General features: G+C 41.2%; 1 long non-coding RNA gene across 1 annotated transcript; it reads right to left on the bottom strand.

The window, feature by feature from the left end:
• Positions 1-8,977: 8,977 nt before the first annotated feature.
• Positions 8,978-20,368, bottom strand: LOC129260051 (uncharacterized). The gene is made up of 4 exons (XR_008584430.2): positions 20,286-20,368; positions 11,476-11,642; positions 10,577-10,689; positions 8,978-9,673 (listed from the first exon to the last, which is right to left on the bottom strand). It is a non-coding gene; the product is annotated as an uncharacterized LOC129260051 (long non-coding RNA).
• Between the last annotated feature and the right edge of the window lie 274 nt (positions 20,369-20,642).

Raw genomic sequence — 20,642 nt, 5'->3', positions numbered from 1 at the left:
TTTCAAAATACATGGGCCAAGGAGACTGATTGTTTGTGAAATGATGGTTTGTAAAAGTGCAGAACTACTACTGGTGATGATAAATTGGTTTGAACCTCAAACCCACTTGTATAAATCATTTTCACTTTACATGAACATGTACTGTGTAAGTAAATAAAGTGTAATGAAGTTCAAAATAGTATATGTTTACTTAGTTTTCATGGTCTAAGTCATGTCTGTCTCAAAGCCCCCTACAAGTAAATTAATCAAGAGTAAGGTCATGAATACAGGAAACAGCATATCAATTTGATCCATCAAAATATTTAGAATATTGGTACTTTGGAATAAATGTCCATATGTTACATTATATTGACCAAAAAGAGTATCAAGGATTACACTTTCATTTTGAGAGAAAGTTTGAATAAATCCATCATCCTATGATAGTCAGGTCCAGATTTTTAAAAATGTGCTCAGAAAAAGTGCTTCTGGCATTTTGTGTTAATGCTGATTTATTAGTTGTTTATAGGTAATTCAAGTGTGCTGAATCCAAAAATGCTGTTTGCCGAACTTGATTCCGACAATTTCATTCTCAAATCGGCAAAAAACAAAATGGCGGCATTTTTAATGCAGTTTCCCATATTAAAGATTTTTATGGGTGATTGTGTTTCAGAAATTGGGATCTATGCATTATTTTTGATAGGCCCAGGGTTGCAAACATAATGTGTCCGATTGATTCGTCAGCCATCTTTAATTCCAAGATGGCTGCCATGATTCACAGCTGCTGATTGATAAATGATATGGCCAAATGTTTGATAAGTTTTTGGCGATGCTGGCATAATCACATTGTGATATCTTTAACGTGTCCGCCATTTATTCCTCACCTGCATAGCAGAAGGAAGAATGGACGTCGCTTTCCCGACGGTGGCGATGACCATGGCGGCGGCGAAGTCAACATAAAATCTTAACCGAGGTTAAGTTTTTGAAATGTCATAACTTTTAGGGTATAGATGTCTATTTCATGAAACTTAGGCATGTTAGAATTTAAAAAATCTATTAAGACAGGTTATAGTTACAAAAGTCGTCAAGGTTACCTGGAAATCCAAAATAGCGTCCATAACGGCAGTCGTTGTACCATCAACTCCAAAAATAAAGTAAATCATCAAAAAGATTTCAAGGCAAATAATGAATCAGGACATGTTTACAAGATAGCTAGTGAGTGTGTCAGAGAATCCAAGATGACCTTCCAAAATGGCATCTATAATGGACGTTGCATCTTTGAAATGGTCCAAATTCATAATATCCACCTGGTAGAAATAACTTTTGGTCGACCGAGAATAAAATAAAGCATGAAAAATCATGGTTCCGAAGGAAAAAATTGCAATCGAAAAATTTTGAGGTTTATCAGTGATGCAATTTGAAAAGTAGTTGCTATTTCTTAAAAATGTGGCTGCAAAGTTAATATACACTGTACTATCTACCTAGAAACATTTTTGTGTCTTTCTCATGATTTCAGGGGTCAAATGATATAAGTGAAGAGGAATTACAGGGATAAAAATGTCCATTTTGTCAAAAAAATTGAAGAACGCTCCAAAAATTACATTCGAATTGGCCACCATTGATACAAAACTGACAATACTATCCCATTTAATGTCACTATTTTGGTGTCTCAGTTTTTAAAGTACACACACGAAGAAAATTCACGAAAGTGATGATTATAGACAAATTATATATGGATGGAAAGGTCTTGTCTTTTTATACACAAATATGTCACTAAAATGTCTTATAGATGTTGTGGAAATGCAAGAAATGAAATTATTAGAGACCCTTTTCAGCCCCCCAGCCGCCCCCAGACCACTGATCTCTCCCCTAACTGGATATGCTGGGACGGTCCTTTGTTTGAAGCCTGCGAGTTCTATTGTCCGCCATACCAGTTCCCCCAGAAGGAACGCGATCGCTCCACTGCATGTGCATTGGAGCGGTACGCTAGCTGTCTGCACACTGAATCTCTCCTTGCTTTTCATATAAAACTTCATATTTTTAAGGTGCCAGAATTCTCAATTTTCTTGAAACCATGGTACTGTCCCAGTACATTTTGGAAACATAATTTTGATGGGGTTGGTGTTTTTCTCACCTGAGGAAGAATGGATGAAATCCTTGACTTGCCTAGGCCTAGGGGTATTTTGGAGGCATTGCCAAATAACATCTTAGGGATAGGGCGAGGTCTTTCTAGGTTATGGTTATGCAGGCTTATAACACTGGGCTTGAAACCCCCTTTTATTTAAATAACAAGTCCACCCCTGAAGAAAGTTGATTTGAATAAATAGAGAAAAAACAAACAAGCATAACACTGAAAATTTGGTTACAGCCCGATAGACCGCGGGTCCGATAGACCGCGGGTCCGATAGACCGCGGGTCCGATAGACCGCGGGTCCGATAGTCCGCGGGTCCGATAGACCGCGGGTCCGATAGACCGCGGGTCCGATAGTCCGCGGGTCCGATAGTCCGCGGTGTGTGTAAAATTATGATCAGGATATAGTGAGATCCAATGTCATCAAGAGGTCAAAAGGCCAATGATACGAGTCCATGGGGTTCTATAACGATGACCCATTGGACGATCGCCCCCTGACATCTACTTCAAGGAAAATATTATCCCCATATTTGTATCGTCAGGGATTGTTACCCCCCCCCCACCCCCGGAAATTAACCCTCTAGGCGCCATACGGAGCCTCTTAAAGTTGAATTAAGAAGACGATTCCAAATATTGAGATATTTACATTAATAGCAACCTTACAACCCCCCAAACACTAATAGGTGATTCGACCCCCCATTTTCTTTTTTCAAAATAGTGAATTTGAACGATTTATCCCTACCCATTTTCCCTGAGTTCGCTCCTGCAATGCCTACCGAGACGGGTGTTCTTTGAGTGTGACGTCACCGGGGGGTATTTGTGTACTTTGTACGTACGCCTTCATATGGAATAACTGCAGTTGAAGTTGTATCTGCGAGCCATAGAACTTGCAAAGAGGAAATGATTAAAATATTTGTGGCCGTACTATTATTCCAAATATGTAAATTCCCTCAGAATGATACCATAGACCCTAAAGGAATAATTTCAAGGTGAATAATATGAAATTTGATCGAGATCTTCTCACCAGTCGATAACGTAGCAGACGTGTTATTATGACATATTTATCCGCGTGTGACGCGGCCCTTGCAAAAAAACACAGTTGGTTGCGGAATTGCTTTGTGCCGACCGGCCGCCCGCTCCGGCGCAGCTAGCTGTCGAGCTACCGTACCGCATACCTTTCTTGTTGTCTTCAACCATAGATATGTATACTAATTACTATAATATCTCTCTGTCTTCAACTCACTTGCGAATTGCGTTTGTATGTGTGACGGTGACCCCTAGCGTAATTAAATATAGAAAACAACTCAGAAGGCCGAGAAAGAATAATACGTTTGGTTCAAGATTGTTCTGTGGAATGAGCTATGAGTGGAAATGATCCAGAGGATATAAAAGTGGAGTCAAAGACAAAAGAAAAGAAGAAAAAACGCCAGGGGATCGCTGCACGGCCATGAACTAAGTCGACATACCAGACCATAACAGTACACTCAATGCCTGGGTGTTGTGTGTACTAGTATTATGCGTTCAGCGCGCGCTGAGCGAGAGCTGAGCTAGCCGCCGGAATTACTTTCCAGCTATTCACTTGATTGAACATCGTGATAAAATAAATGAGAAATAGTGAAAATATCATTCAATAACTCACTGTTTGCTATCTTACATCATGATTGAAGAGTTCATGATGGTTATTCATACTGTTTTTTATACAGGGAAAGTAAAGATTTGTACATATCAGTCCTATTTGTTTGATTTGAGTTGCTTTGAAAAAAAATTGTAAAATATCTTTCTCTCTCTGCATAGCATTTCTGTATGACATTCAGGCACCTCTTATACTAAATTCCCCCCGGTGACGTCACACTCCGAGTGGCTTTTCTGTACACTCGTCTCTCGGGCTCTGACAGGTGGCTAATTTCATAGACTTTCAAAGCAAAATATCGAGAAGGCAGAGGATTTTTGTGACTTGCTATCTGTTTGAACAACTTATATATACTATATATTGTGTGTAGAACCTATATTTATGGAAACTCACCCCCTTCTTAATTCAACTTTAAATGCCATCGACTTGACGACATACTTTATCTTGCCTTGTCGACTAAATAAGCTTATTATGTCCGTATGGCGCGATACGTTATCCTGCCAAGTCAGTCCACTTATAAAAAGTTATATGTCAACATGGCGAGATATTTTATCTTGCCAAGTCGACTTAAATAAGTTACATGTCAACATGGCGATATATCGGGACTTGTATACTTCATATCTCGCCATGTGGACATATCGACTTGACAAGATAGAATATATCGCTATGTCGAAATAATAAGCGTATTAATTACTTAGGCGGTGGAAGCGGGGGGGGGGGGGGGATCTTTCCCCCCTAAATTTGAGGTGGGGGACGGTCCCCCCTAGATTTTTAGTTGAGAACCTTTTTTTGGTTGTCAATTTGTTTTCTACGCCCCCCCCCCTAAATTGAGGTGGACCCCCACTAAAATCTTTTTGTCCCCCCCCCCCTAATTTTGGTTGATAACCTTTTTTTTCTTGTCAAAAAATTTTGGTGGTCCCTCCTATAAATTTTGGTTGATTTGCTTGTTAAATTTTTTACCTGTGTCCATCCCAAAATTTCAGGTGGACCCCCCTAAATTTTTTTTCTTCCGCCGATAATGATTAATTAAGACATGGCAAGATAAAGTACCACGCCATGTCGTCACGTTGATGGCATTTATAAGGCTCCGTACTAGGGGTAATTATCCGGGGTAATTGTCTGGAGGGTAAATTTCCGGGGGAGGGGGGTAACAGTCCCCGGCGGTAAAAATATGGGGATAATATTTTCCTTGAAGTAGTTGTCAGGGGGTGATTGCCCTAATTGGGTTATTGTTATAGAACCCAGGCGCGGATCCAGGATTTCGTGGGAGGGAGGGGGGGATTTGACCTGATTTTTGGCGCCCATGTGTACTTTTCGAAAAATGGCGCCCACTCCCTCCTGGCCAGGCTAACTTAAGTGCCTTAAATGGATTTTGAATTATCTTATAATCACATTTAAAAAAAAAAAAAGACCACTTTTTCATCTGTTCTTAAAAAAAAAAAAATCCATGAAATGTAATATAAATGGGAGCGCGAAGCACGAGCGATTTTTTTATTATTATTATTTTTTTTTTTTTTGGGGGGGGGGGGTTCAATTTGGTTTAACTTCTAACCAGAGTAGGCCCTACTAGAATATTGTGTGAACGGGAGCTGTTTCTGTACTGTTGTTTTAGAATACCCTTCAATAATATTAATGATAACCTCTTGGGAATAATGCAATCTCGAAGCAATCGACTAATTCTCCTAATCAGCGGCGTATTTATTCAGCATGGGTGCACGGGGGGGGGGGGGGGGGGGGGGGTGGCGACGGCACCAAGTTAAAAAAAAAATGAAGTGGGAGGGGGGTAGACGTTAAAGACAATCTGAGATTTCATTCTTAAAAACACATTGAGGTATCTCAAAAGGCCTAAATAAATAATGAGAACGCGAAGCGCGATCTGATTTTTTTTTAAATAGATTTTTCAAGTATTATATCCTGAAAGCCTAAGTCAGGGGCGGACCCAGCTTCCGCCAATAGGGGGAGGGGTCATTTTTTCACCCATATTTTCCCCGATCGGCCGCTCAAAGTTGATTTTTTGTTTGTTTCTTTGAAGGGGTTGTCCCAGTGCCGTAATGAGCCAACAATTTCGAGGGGGCTCGATATGGTGTATCGCATAAAATTGATAAGAAGTTGCCAGTGAGCGAAGCGAGCAAGCAAATATTATGACATTTTTATTACAAAAATACAAGGTTGTGATAGATTTTGACATAATATTTGGAAAATAATATTATATTTCATCCTAATCCCTTTCCTTTTCTCTCTATTTTTTCTTAGTCTTGATTCTCTCTTTTTTTTTTTTGGGGGGGGGGGGCAAAACGCCCATGTCCTAACAGTCATTTCCTAGCTTTACTTTATAAGCAACATAAATGTGTAATAATCTCTTAAGCCCTATGTAATCTAAAAATGAAATTTCATGTATTTTGTCCTGAAAATTGAACATTTTGGGCAATGTTTGTGAACCTGAACAGGACGCGTATGTAACTAGATAATTACCACGAGCGCGAAGCGCGAGCAGAAATGTTAAATATTCGTTCTGACCTGGTCGAAAAGGGACCTGTTAAGGATGTTTTGCAGTTAGCCATTAAGATGATACATATTTCAACGATTAAATAATGCGAGCGCGAAGCGCGAGCTGAATATTTTTGATATTCCAACCTAAAAAGATGAGATTTCAAATCCCCCAATGGGACATTCGATTCATGTTTGTCAATCATGAAAAAGCATGGATAATTTTTGATATCTTCCTACAATAATAATGCGAGCGCAAAAAAAACATGCGTGCGCGTGTTTTAGAGTTAGACAGAATCCTGGCAATCTGAATACATTTCATTTTTCATCATAAAAATCAATAATGCGAGCGCAGAGCCCGAGCTGAAAATAATATTTGAAATTCCGATGTGAAAATTAAGGGTCAAATTTGATAGCACTATATAAATAATGCGAGCGCGAAGCGCGAGCTGATATTTTATTATTATTTTGACCTAGGATCGAGACATTTTAGGCCTAAGGACATTTTGTCATCATATAAGAATGATGACTATCTTCTATTTCTTTTCCTAAAACTTGTCAATATTTATTTCTGAAAAAGGGACAATTTAGTTATTAGGAATTCATACAAATTTTATTTCATATTTATTAATCTGTTTAGCCTAATGAGTGTGTGAAATTTGTTGACAGTGCATGAGGCCTGAAAACCTGATATTTTAAGTATTTTTGTAATCATGAATAGGATTCATTGGTTGATATATTTTTAGCAAATAATGCGAGCGCAAATCGCGATCCGGAATTTTTTAATGGGGGAATTTAAGAAGTTTAATTGTTAGAGAATTGATAAGAAGGTATACATAACTCACCAATCAAAATGCGAGCGCACAGCGCTAGCTCATAGGCCTTTATTATTTTTTTTTACAATCGAGACACCTGAAAAAGTATATTTAGAGTATCTTATATGAAATAAAAAAAGACAATATGTAGGTCTACTTGGCAAATAGTGCGAGCGCACAAAATGTTGTAAATGTTGATTCAAACTTTAAAACGGACATTTTCCAGAGCACTTAAAAACATAAATTGGTAAATAAAACAATATAATGAAAGATCGATGTCCGAGCTGAATTATGTTTTGTATATTGATATCAAAACTTGATATTTTAAACTACATATCATCATATTGAGCAAGATATGTATCTCATCGAACAGGCAATGCGAGCGCGATGCGCGAGCGAAACTTCAATACAGTGACATTAAATATTTTCAAAAATTGTTTTCCAAGTCTTCTCCTGACCTTATTTTATTCACTCGTCTTCCTCCTTTTATGTTTCGTCTTCTTTTTTTCTCATTTCTTTCCCCCTTTTTTCTTTCCCCGTTTTTCCCAATTTATTTGCTCTGTCAATAGGGGGGAGGGGGGGGGGGTTGCCCTCGGGCCGCCTGGATCCGCCTATGTTAGTAGTTGTTATGATGAACACGATGCATATCTATTAAGAAATGAATGCGACCGCGAAGCGCTAGCTGAAAACTTTTATAATGATGAAATGAAAAATACATTTTCAGTTGTCAGGTTAGAATATCAAATATTTTCAGCTTGTGCTTCTCGTTCGCATAAAAAAACTGTAAGGTCGGGATGCGTATATAACTTAACAATTTATTTTTGCCAGCGCGAAGCGCGAGCTCAATTTTTTTATATACTGACTTAAGAAGGACTAAGGTATAATTCCTATTCTAATTGCTTGTCCTTTTTCTCTTCTTTGTTTTCTGTTTCTTACCCCTTTTTTGCGCCACCATGGGGGGGGGGGGGGCAAAATCTTTGCCCCCTGGATCGGCCTATGTATGTTGACTTGAAAAAAACTAACACTTACACTTACTAACACTGGGATTGATGCAGAGGATGTATACGTCATTAATCAAATATTGCGAGCGCGTAGCGCGAGCTGAATTTTATAATAACCCCTTTTTGTGACCCTCAACAGGGTATCTATCTCGCTAAACAGACTTAAAACTCGAAAACATTGTTTTTGTCTGTTATCGTAAAAACAGGATATATTTTAATTCAGTCGCATTTAATTTAAGTTTTTTGGGCAGGACATATATTTTACTATAAACAGGCAATACGAGCAATGTTGCGCCCCCGGTCGAAACTGAATTTGCATGAAGCCCCCTAAGTTCAAGGTCGATTTGGCGCCCTCGGTTAAACATAAACTTGGCGCCCCCATGTGAAATATAACTTTGCCCTCCCTCCCCCTCTCTGAAACATGTATTTGTCGCATTATGGTCAAAATTCAAATTAGCGCTCCCCTAGTTCGAACATCAATTTGGCGCCCCCCTCCCAGTTCAAACATCAGTTCGGCGCCCCATAGTTCGAACGTCATTTTGGCGCCATCAAATCGACGTCCAGGGGGGCGTTTCATCAAACAATTAGTCGGTGGTTTTCTCCGACTAAATGTGATTTTCACCGACTAATTTCATTTTCACCGACAATTTTGCCATCACCGACTAAATTCCATTTCATGAAAATTTGTCGGTGATTTTCTCCGACAAATTATTGGAAACCACCGACTAATTTTGTCGGTGGCCTTCACCTACCGACAAAACTTATTTTCACCGACTAATCAGCCTTTTGAGGGCCTTTGCAGCTAAAATCGATCAATTTCAGTTGATTTTGAATGTAACATTTTAATAAATTGCTTATTTTTCATTTCATTGAGAAAATTCAAAGAAAATGTATTTATTTTTAGTCAATGACAAATAAAAAGTAGACATTTCAAGAATAATATTTTCATCTTTAAAACTATATTATATCAATCAATACATAGGAAACATCTTCAAATGTACACATTTTTTCAAACATAATTTTCTTTAACCCAAATAAATCATTGTGCATTTTTTAATCAATAATGTCTGATAATGTCTGAAAAATGCGACCTCATTGACTTTTGTACAAGTTTTTTCAATGTTCATTAGTGTTGTTGGTGTTGCTGCTGCTGTTGTCATCGTGATTGCTGGAATTGCTGTTTGTTTTTGCTGCTCTTGGTGTTGTGGGTGTGGTTGTTGCATCTCCTGGTGCAATTAGTTATTTTTGCTACTGATGTTGCTCAAGGTGGTGCCTGTGTGGTTGCTGTTGTCATCGCTGCTACTGCTGCTGTTTACGAGTGTGGCTGTTGCATCTCCTGAGGCATCTATTGATGTTGTCGCTTGTGTTGTTGCTTGTATGATTGCTTGTTAGAATCCTTGCTGTTTGCTTTGTTTCTACTGTCGTTGTTGCTACTGCTGTTGATGTTTACCACTGTGGTTGTTGCATCTCTTGATGAAGTTATTTATGTTGCGCCCGATGTTCCCTGCATGATTGTTGGAGCTCCTGCTGCTGTTGATGTTGTCGGTGTGGTTGTTGCATCTCTTACTGCAGTTGTAGTTTCAGCTGCTGATGCTGTTGTTGCTCCTGCTGCTGTCCATGTTCATGGAAGTAACTGAAATGGATTTAATTTATAGAGCATGTGATATTTTATTAATAAAGATATCAATTTCCATCATTATTGATATCAGTCATTTATTCTTAATTTAATTATCATTGTTAAAACATTTTTTTATTTCTAATGTTTGAAATAAGAACTTTAAGTTCTAAATGGTTAAAATATTGTCACCAAAGCCTTATTAAACAATGAAAACAAAAAAGTTAATAACAAAGAAATGCATACACAATTGATTTTAATGACTTGGGTTTTTGTCATTGGTTTACCAAAGAAAGGGAGTCAAAATCCAAAATTATCACATTTGGTCTTTATTTCTTGAGCCAAATGCTGATTTCATGCAAGAGTCATGTTATCATATTAAATTTAAAAAAAAACAACATCAGGAACAGCAGCATGATTTCTGAAGCGAGTGCACAATCAACAGGCAAGATCCTGAGGCACCCCCCCCCCTACCAAGATCATTTGAATTAATGAGGTTTCATGACTGCTTTTGTAGGCATTACATTTATACAGGCCTACAAGAGATATAATTTTTTTTTTTTTTTTTTTGGGGGGGTAATCTTCCAGTGTTACTCCCATACAAAGCAGATGGTGATGGGGCGGGGGGGGGGGGGGGGTCTAATAGGAATGCAGAACAATGGAACATTCATTTACTACTTTGGCAATAGAAAGCAAGTCACACCATCTAGCATTGATTGATATTGGTTGTTTTACAACTGTCCAATAAATATCACCATTAATCAATTAAGCATCTAAGCACTTATAGATGTCATTGTTTTCAAATATTTGAGTAGAACAAATAAAGAAGAGAGCAGTACCAGTAATTTGATATTTTTTTTAATGTGACTTTACTTTCTTCGCCAAAGTGAGGCAGTCATAATTAAGAGTGTTTTAACTTACAAGTGACATCACATTTCCTGCCTTCTTGTCTGGCTCTCCTAAACCTTCAACCATTTATACTTGTGTAACTTTGTATCTCATGTCTGTCTGAAAAGTTTGGTTGAAGCCTCCACCTGAAGGAAAAATAGTATTGAAATAACTAATTAAAATATTTGCCATAATCTGGTATTTCTTCTCACATGTATATGTACATGTCTAAAAACAGGAAATAAAACATCTTTTGATTACCAGGTTTCATATAGAAGGGGGTAAATAAAGGGTTCAAGTTTTTATTATGTTAATAAAAAATACAAACAATAGTAAAAATGACATATGCTCTGGCTGAGAAACTTAAAAAGTGAAATTATTCCTCACAATGTAGCTTGTATGTACATACACATGAGCAAGTAGTGCTAAATGGATTGAGGGGTGAGAGCAGGGGCTCCGGAAACCGGCGGGGGGGGGGGGGGGGGGGGGGGGTGCATGTTAGCTGCAGGGTCAGCGGAACGGTTTTTACAGTGAACGGGCTGACCATGCAAAAAATCGTAACCAGATGGTCATTTCATATTTTTCAGCCCCCGCACTGTTTTCCAAAACCATGTACAAAAATGTAAAATTGACCATCTGCTTATGATTTTTTGCATTGGTCAGCCCCCCCCCCCCCCCACTTTCGGCTCAGCCCCCTCACTTTCAAAACCGTTCTGCTGACCCTGCAGCTAACATGCAAAATATATTGAATCTATTATGTCTTTCATGCTTATGTAATGTTTGCATTTCAAACTGACTTTAAATAGAAAATCCGGTCACAGTCCGATTTCATTGTCATTGATGTGGGTTTTTATGATTTTACATTCTGCAACCAAAACAATATCCTTCATTATTTTTTAATCATTATCGCATTTTACTAGTCTACATGTTACCTGTGGTTGCATTTCAATCTCAGTATTTCTTCACCCATTGCCAAATCTTCTGTCACATGTTCATCAAATTGGCCGCTGGCACATTCCTTGCTGTAGTAGACCAGTCAGAGCCTTGCTTTCTAGTTCCAGATCCGTCTTCTTCTGCATACTGTTCAAATGTCCATAGTCTGAAATTAAAATATTAATAATATCACATTGTTATACATGTAGCAAAGAAAATATGTAGATTTACAGTGATCATTGAAAAATACTGCACTTTCAATGAATATTGTTGACATTTCATAAAGGGGAATGATCGAATATACCAATCATTTTTCTTCTTTTATTATCCTGAAATTTATAGAATTTACCAACAATCGGTCAACAATTTATCCTTGTTAATTCATATAATTTTCACTTGATTATAAACAAGACGGTAATTAACACATTAACCATACAAAATAGTAAAACAGCTTTTTCAATAATTTTTTTTTTTAATTAAAAAATAAAAATAAAAGTTTTTTTCTAACTCAATAGCGCTTGGATACCTTGCCGGTTAAAAGCCACAATCAAATTAATAAAAAATATGAATAGGCTCCTAATTCATAACTGCAGCAAATTGCATCCCCATCAAACCATCAAACTGTCAACTATTTCTGGACTGTGACCTTTGTTCAATGGAACTTTAATATGAGATTCAAGGCAGAAAAATACTTGGGATTGATGAGATCCATTCCATATTCTCCTATGTTTTTTTCTAATGAAGAGACCTTTAACCTTTACATGCTATTTAAGGTTAGGTATGACTAGACTCTAACTTTATGTGGTACGACAGTATTTTTCAAAAAATAGATTAAGAGACATTATCAACAATAATTTAATTTATTTACCCCAATAACACCGATGCTATTGCAGATTCATGCTAAATAGTAATTTGTCTAAAAAATTGACTTAGAAAAATATAAAAGCCAAACAAACTTCATAATCGCACACAAATGAAGAGCATTATTTCGTCTCCCCCAAATTGGACGATCAATATTTCTTTTTAAAGGGAGCTATGAAATGGCTCATTTCACTTGGGTGCGCAAAGTCAAAGATAATTTAAGATAGATCTAGGCCTATAAGCTATACCAGTACGGCCACGGGCCGGTTGCACTATTTAAAACTTAGATCTAATAATTTTTTTATATCTAGATTTTAATTTTTATTGGGTGTGAACGCACCTCTGCCACAATCGCATCACCCCCCCCCCCCCCCCGCCCGAATCCTCGACAGCTGTCGAGAGCCTTCACTTCATTCGACTTGTGACTTGCTAAGGCTAAGCCTACATTAATAGTTGAGAACATCCACTTTACAAATTTACCACTCACACTATTACCATGTGATTTAGCTCCTGTTCAATTCCAATTTCTGTAACACAGAATTAGGATGGCCCCATTGGATATGTGTACATTTACAATTGCACACGCTGGTTTGCCTGGTGATCAAGCCAATCTCCGACTACACCGAGCAACAAAATTATTACAAAACCAAAGGAAATGAAAAAATATGATTTGCAACATAGAATGACATAAAGGTAGAACAATATAAAGAATTCTCTTTGCAAAATTTATAACATTGCAGCCATGTGCGGATCATAAAAACGTGACAGCCGTGAGCCGTGTCGTTAGTTTGGACCTGAGATAGTTCTACAGACACAGAAACACGGGTATGGGACTAGACTGGATTTTGTACTGTTGTAGCGGTCGCGCCCCCAGCTTGACCACTAGGTTGATACCTGAAGCTAGAATATAAGGAATAAGTCACTAACCAGTATTTTCCTGGAGTGATGTCCTAGTTCCTGTCTATTCCGTGTGAGTTCAGCTTCAAATACAATGATCCAAGGGATCCAACGTCCTCCAGCGTCTAAAAGGGGTCCAGCGCCATCTCCCGGTGGAAGACCTATATGGGGGGTGGGGTGACTTACTACAACAGTCCCCCCCGTTCTATAAAACTCGGTCCCTCGAGTTTCCACCCCAAATGGACGCTATCCAAACCAGACACCAGGCAGAGGGAGGAAAAAATTCTCCACTCCCTAGGCACCCCAACCAGGAGACCTTATCTCCCGGCTGGGCATGAGTAAATACAAGCCCATTTAAAAATTCCCTTTGGTCTTTTATGTACACAATGCTCCTTAAAATTTGGCAAAAAGTACTTATGCAGCATTGTTCTGTCCCAAGTCTGCATTCCCAAAATTAATTATAATTTGCTACCCGTAATCAGCCATAAACATATTCCGTTCTTTTATAAATAAAAACTCCAAAACTATCCAAAACACTTGGCACAACTGTGCTAAAAACTTGTTCAACACTTTAAAAACCCGTAACATGAAAACGGTAAAAACCCGTAATAACACCTAAAAACCTAGAGTTTTGAGGTTCTTTAAAAAACCCATACAAAACATATAGAACAATGGTATATATATATAAAAATATAAAACCCATACAAAAACCCATATCCCAGGAGGGTCCCCCCTTCCCAGAAAGCTCCACTTTCCCATAGCAGTGGGCTGCCGCTGGCCCTCCCCTGTCGAGGCACCATCTTACCCGGGCTGTGCAACACATAGCATTCCCGTTCGGTTGAGAGACTGGAGCACCAGTACCCAACCTAGGTCCCCCAGGTGCAGGAAGGGGGCGTCAGCGCTGCCATTATGCGAAAAGGGCCATTTAAAACACTCCCCTCCAAAGCGGACCATGAAGCATTTCCTACATGGCCTAAATATACAAAAAAGATAGACGAAAACAACGAACACAACAGACACAAAGAGGAGGCGACTCGGCTGGTCCCTCCCGTACAGAAAAACATATAGGGTCCTAAACGCGCTAAGCTAACCCAAAAATGCAAAGGGAATCGAAATCCCTTCGTGACAAATGGAGGACAGATCTCCTCCAGTCCCTTTTTTTCCTCACTACACCCCATAGAGTGCCAGGTGGTTAATCCTAGCTCGCTCCATGAGGGTGAGAAACCTTATCCGCCAGGCTGAGGTGACAAGCTCTCCCACCTCGCTAGTGAACCCAGGGTAGGATCCTTCTCCTGTTCCACCCGTAACGGGTCGATGGGCAGCTGCCCATCGGTAACGCCCACTGGCCTCACCCTGACCGACTTGTACTGGACTGGCTCCACCTACAAGCTGAACCATTAGCCCCAATAGTACGGCTGCTTGCCTGTAATTCGGTAGAGGAACCGCGATCCAGGTGAACCCATTTTTCAACAGGGAGCGATCCCATCTCCCTTCCCTTCAATTTTTTTCAGTTTCCCCCAGCACCTCGGAGCAGGTTACCTTAAGGTGCCTATCAGATGGGTTCTGTTTTCCCAGCCCTGTAAACCGAACCGGGAACTAGGAGCAGTAAGCCATCCTAAGGGTTAAACATGAAATCCTCTAAACGTTGGTCTATAATGCCGGTGATCCGCTTGACTGCATTCGGAGGAACAATTACCCGCTTGTGCAAATGAACCCGGGCAATCTGCCGCCCAGGGTCATCACTATACCAAAGTGGAATCCTCTGACCTCCCAACTGCATATGCGGATCTAGGAGGTGAATCGCAGCCTTGCGCTTGCTGAGGAAATCTAATCCCAGGAGCATATGATCAGCTATAGGGGCTACATATACTTCCTCCGAGAACGTCTGGTTCCCAAGCTCTATTGAAAGGGGACCGACAATTGTCCCTCTCATCTTCATATCCCGTCCCGCTGCATGTAGGATCACTTCTCTCAGTTTAGGGGGCTGGGGGTCCAGTGACTGCAGGAGCCTATCCGAGATGATGGACACCTCGGCTGCGGTATCTACAACTGCGCTTACTGGCTGCCCCCCTATAACAACTGAGACCTTGAGAGTAGAGCGCGACTCCAACCTACACACCACTACCTCTTCAATCTCGCTTGCACACCCAAGCCCAGGGAGAGCATCTGGAACTGATTCCAGAATGGCTTCACCCAGGTCTGATATTCGGGTGTTCGAGGGAACTGGATCCCTCGCCGCAGCCTCTACATAAGTAGCTATTCCGGTTACATTATTCCCTGGGACTATCAGGCGCTCTGACACGCCCTCTGTTATTCCTTCAGATGAGCCTACAGATGGCCCCTCTGAGCTGCTTGCTAGCTTGGAACCCTCTATTTGGCCTCTGGCGGTGGGGGCCGGGGGCTGGCCAGCTCCTCCGACCCGCTGGAGTTTTCCTCCTCCTGGTCCCCTACAAAGGAAACTTGTACCTTGGCCCTGTTTTCCTGGACCGAAGGACAATTGTTCCTGTAGTGGCCAATCCCGCCGCACTCATAGCACCGGTCCCGACCGGGTGACCTCCCGCGTTCACGCGCTGGTTGGGGCCTAGTCTGGATAGCCTCCAGGACCTTCTTGAGGTCCCGTTCCAAACCACCCAGACGCTGCAGATCCCGCTCGATGTGGCCCAAGCGTTCATCGGTCTTGCGTTCTAGGTTCACCAACCTTTGCTCAAGGGCTGCATTGTTCCCTTGGGGTAGTTCCACCTTACGGACCTCCCCTTCATTAGCCTTAGACACTGCCTTGGGACGCCCGTACATTGCGCGGTGCACGTGTTGGTGCCACTCAATATACTTAAGCGCCTCATTCACGGTAGATGGATTCCGCGTAAGCGCGTGGCACCCCGCCTCTCGGTTGAGGGCGCCCTGGCACAGGCGAAGGACCGCCTGTCTATTCGGGTAGGACCCATTGACCCCTGGAAAAGCACGCGCTGCTAGCTGGAGCACCCGGTCTGCCCAGTCTGGCAGGGATTCAGTGGGTCCCTGCTTGGCTGCCACAAACTCCAGCTGAGCAGATTCAGAGAGCCCTTCCTCCCCGAACCTGTGCTGCAGCCGGGCCACTAGACCTGCATATGGCATATTTGGCTCTTGGTCCAAGACCATTAGCAAATAATCTTCAGCCTTCCCTTTCAGGCCCCAGTATAGCTGGCTTACGCGCTCCATTGCAGTCCAATTATGGTGATCAGCAAAGGCGGAGAACTTTCTGAAGAAAGCCCTCCAGTTACCCTTGCCGTTGAAAGTGAGGGACTTTGGCAGCGTGTAATATGGTAATCCACCACCAGTCCCCCTTCCTGAGGAACCACTAGAATTCGCAGGTGACGCAGCCGGGCTACTAAGCGGCGAAGATGAACTGTACTGGGCTGGGCGTGTCATACCCGCCCGCACATTCCTTGCGCTGTAATCTGGGGTAGGGGGTGGGGCTGAGGAGCCCCTCCCTTCACCTACCTTGGACCTCATGGCTACCGCTTGCTTGGTGGTGGGGTCATCGCCCCCAGACCATTCGCTTGAATCGCCACTCGCCTGCATAAATCTATTGACAGAGGCACCATTAGCCTCCTCGCCAACTAGATTCCTGAGCCTAAACCTAGGCTCTACACCACTCCCCATATCTCCCCCTCTGGTGCTTGGGGGCTCATGCCCCCGCTCCTCCCAGAAGTGAGATGAGCTGGTGCCCCAGGACCCACTAGACTGGTTACATTGACTTGACCTAGGGGGCTGGTGTTGGTCATAGGGGTAAACACCCCTGGAACCTGCCACCCCATTCAGGTCAGACTTGCTACGGGTGCCCGCAGTGATGCGCCCCCTAGGGGTAATAAAAATACTGCCCTCTACCCCCTGGGTGCCCCCCGAAAAGTCTACTCTTTGTGCTAGCTCCCTATTGCTGCATAGCGCTGGGCTGCTTTCGAAAAGCTCGGGGGTTATCTCCCCATGATCAAGTCTAATCCCCTGGATTATCCCTGCTAGAGCTGGACTTAGCCCTAGCAACCTAAACTCCTCAAAGGAGCACACATTAATGGGGATTTTCTCTTCCCCGTCCATGTTGTGCTTACCCTAATTGGTGTTATCCTAGCAAGGTTCAGTTAGGCCCAATACTGAGCCCAACCAAACCCCTGTTGAAATTATCCAAAAGCTATTCTAAAACTAGGTCTCAACCTATCTTATTAAATTCTTTCTTTTATTTCCTTTTGGCAACTAAATTACGAAAAGGTCAAAATGTATACCCCAATCAGTTTATGGTTAGGCACAATAATAAGCCCGACCAAAAACCTACTTAAATTTATCTGAAAGTGGTCCCAATAAATTCTTTTATTTTTTAGCAACTAAAATTATAAAAACCGGTAAAAAGTCCAAAATTATACCTTTAACAGTCAATGGTTAGGCACAGTGATAAGCCCGACCAAAAACCTGCTAAAGTTATCCAAAAAAGCTATCCCAAAAAATTAGGTCCAAATGCCAACCCAATTTATTTTATAACAATTCTTTTATTTTTAGCAACTAAAATTATAAAACCGGTATAAGTCCAAAATTATACCTTTAACAGTCAATGGTTAGGCACAGTGATAAGCCCGACCAAAAACCTGCTAAAGTTATCCAAAAAGCTATCCCAAAAAATTAGGTCCAAATGCAGACCCAATTTATTTTATAACAATTCTTTTATTTTTAGCAACTAAAATTATAAAACCGGTAAAAGTCCAAAAATATACCTTTAACAGTTAATGGTTAGGCACAGAAATTAGCCCGACCAAAAAACCTGCTAAAGTTATCCAAAAAGCTATCCCAAAAGATTAGGTCCAAAAGCAAACCAAATTTATGGTATAAAATTCGTTTTATTTTCTTTTTAGCAACTAACAACCGGTAAAGAGTCCAAAATTGTACCTTTAACAGTCAATGGTTAGGCACAGCGATAAGCCCGACCAAAAACCTGCTAAAGTTATCCAAAAAAGCTATCCCAAAAATTAGGTCCAAATGCAGACCCAATTTATTTTATAACAATTCTTTTATTTTTAGCAACTAAAATTATAAAACCGGTAAAAAGTCCAAAATTATACCTTTAACAGTCAATGGTTAGGCACAGTAATAAGCCCGACCTAAAACCTGCTAAAGTTATCCAAAAAAGCTATCCCAAAAAATTAGGTCCAAATGCAAACCCAATTTATGGTATAAAATTCTAGCTTTTATTATTAATTAGATTAGTTTAGTCCGGTTGTTGCTAATAGTTTGCACAAGCACTGCCAAAAAGAATAATTGTAGCTCTAAAAATATTTATATTAACCTCTAACGTTAAGCCTAACTTGTCTTTTATTAATTTACCTAGGCTATTTATTTTATTAATCCTCGAAGCTGGTTCTGTCCTCAATCACGCTAGTGACTAGTGCCCGCTCACACCACAGACAAATTACATGTACTTATTCACATACACAGTCACCCCACACTCTCTCCAAAAAAAAAAATGTTTTATTTCTTTTATTTATTTGGCAACGGACTCCCCGCTACAACGAGTGGGTGGGTCCACACGCAACACAACACTACACACTGGCACCAAAAACCAACCTATTAGGTATGCAATACACAACCAATGGTCGTGCACAGTTGCACTGGACCTAACGTCAAACCCGGAAATGATCGGGCGGTCTAACTGGTTAGATCTCGATAATTACCGTGAATTCTACCCAGCTTCGAGTACTAAACGTTCCCCCAAAATTTGGACAAAACACCCTAAAACACCACACAAAATTCAAAATATCCGAAATAGGCAGGCGAGAGAGGATTGGGATAATGCCCTACCTTTGTTGGTCAGTCTGGCTTCCCGTCCTACTCGCCCAAATAATCGCCGTTGTTTACCCGTATACGTGCGATGGATTGGTCCGGCCTGACGTCAGTTCGGATCTCAAACTAGACCCAAACGTTGAGCCGACGATGTAAAACAAGATGGCGCCGGTCGGTGGCAGAGAGAACCAATAATATCTCTCCGCCAATAGATCGCCGTGAAATCTTGGATCGGGCCGCGCGCTTTTACCTAGCCGGAACACACACACTCTTACGCACCTCTCACCCCAACAAAAATAGTTCACTCACAAATCACTCGCAAAACGACACAAAAATCATCCAAACACCCAAAATCACAAGCAAATCACACAATCACACCAACGTGAAACACAGTCCACAACTAAAAACGGATATTAAAGCACAAAACTAAAACAAACTCACAACACAACAACACGTGTGTTCTCCCCCCTTTTCTGGAAATTTCCGTCACGGGACCGGAACTACCATCAGTCCCCGCGACGAAAACCTTACCAAAAAAGACAGGGGACGATTGCCTAAATATGTCCCAAATCAAGATTTAACCTCTCAATTCAGGACAATCGCAAACATGAAACAAGGGACAATATTCATAGAATATACGCAATACGACAAGGCTCTGAATCTAGCCTTATCAACTGTAATTAGCCCAATCTAAAACTGATTTCTCTTACTCGAGCGGCGACCATTTCCCCCCACGCAGCGGGGCATAGGGATTTGCTCGTCCGATGCGCAATAGGGGGCCGTTAGCTCGCCGCGAGACAATTATACCCCAATTAATTTCAATAATTTGGCCTAAAATGCCCACAAAAGCAGGCACAGTCAGGCTCGCAGCGCCACTGTAGCGGTCGCGCCCCCAGCTTGACCACTAGGTTGATACCTGAAGCTAGAATATAAGGAATAAGTCACTAACCAGTATTTTCCTGGAGTGATGTCCTAGTTCCTGTCTATTCCGTGTGAGTTCAGCTTCAAATACAATGATCCAAGGGATCCAACGTCCTCCAGCGTCTAAAAGGGGTCCAGCGCCATCTCCCGGTGGAAGACCTATATGGGGGGTGGGGTGACTTACTACAACACTGTCAAGTTCACCGATCGTATCGACAGGGGTCCTGCCAGAAGATCCTCTTTTCTTGTAATTCATTTGATAATCACGCACAACGAATAATTCAATCACCTTACATACAATATGAACGACATTTTGAAGGGTTTTACTTACGGTAAAATCCTCATTCACCTCTACGAGGACCTTCGCTTCTTCTCATTTCTTCGTTTCATTTCGAATCGTGGCGAAAACATCAATCAATTTTACATCTTTTTCACGACTTTGGGAGTGGGCGTGGCCTAATTAGTCAGCGAACCTCGTTCAAGACGATTCAAATAAAAATTCTCTGACAATAGTCAGAGGAGCTCCGAGAGTTTGATGAAACGAATTTTTGTCAGCGCTGACTAAATTGTCAGCACTGACAATTTTAGTCAGCGCTGACATTTGTCGGACGAAAATATTGATGAAACACCCCCCAGGTCAACATCCCTCTTCCGTTTCCCATCTCCTTTTCTTTCTTTTTTTTCTTTC

The sequence above is a fragment of the Lytechinus pictus genome, unplaced genomic scaffold, assembly GCF_037042905.1.
Source record: "Lytechinus pictus isolate F3 Inbred unplaced genomic scaffold, Lp3.0 scaffold_19, whole genome shotgun sequence".
Classification (NCBI taxonomy): domain Eukaryota; kingdom Metazoa; phylum Echinodermata; class Echinoidea; order Temnopleuroida; family Toxopneustidae; genus Lytechinus; species Lytechinus pictus.
This window is presented reverse-complemented; position numbering and strand designations above follow the sequence as displayed.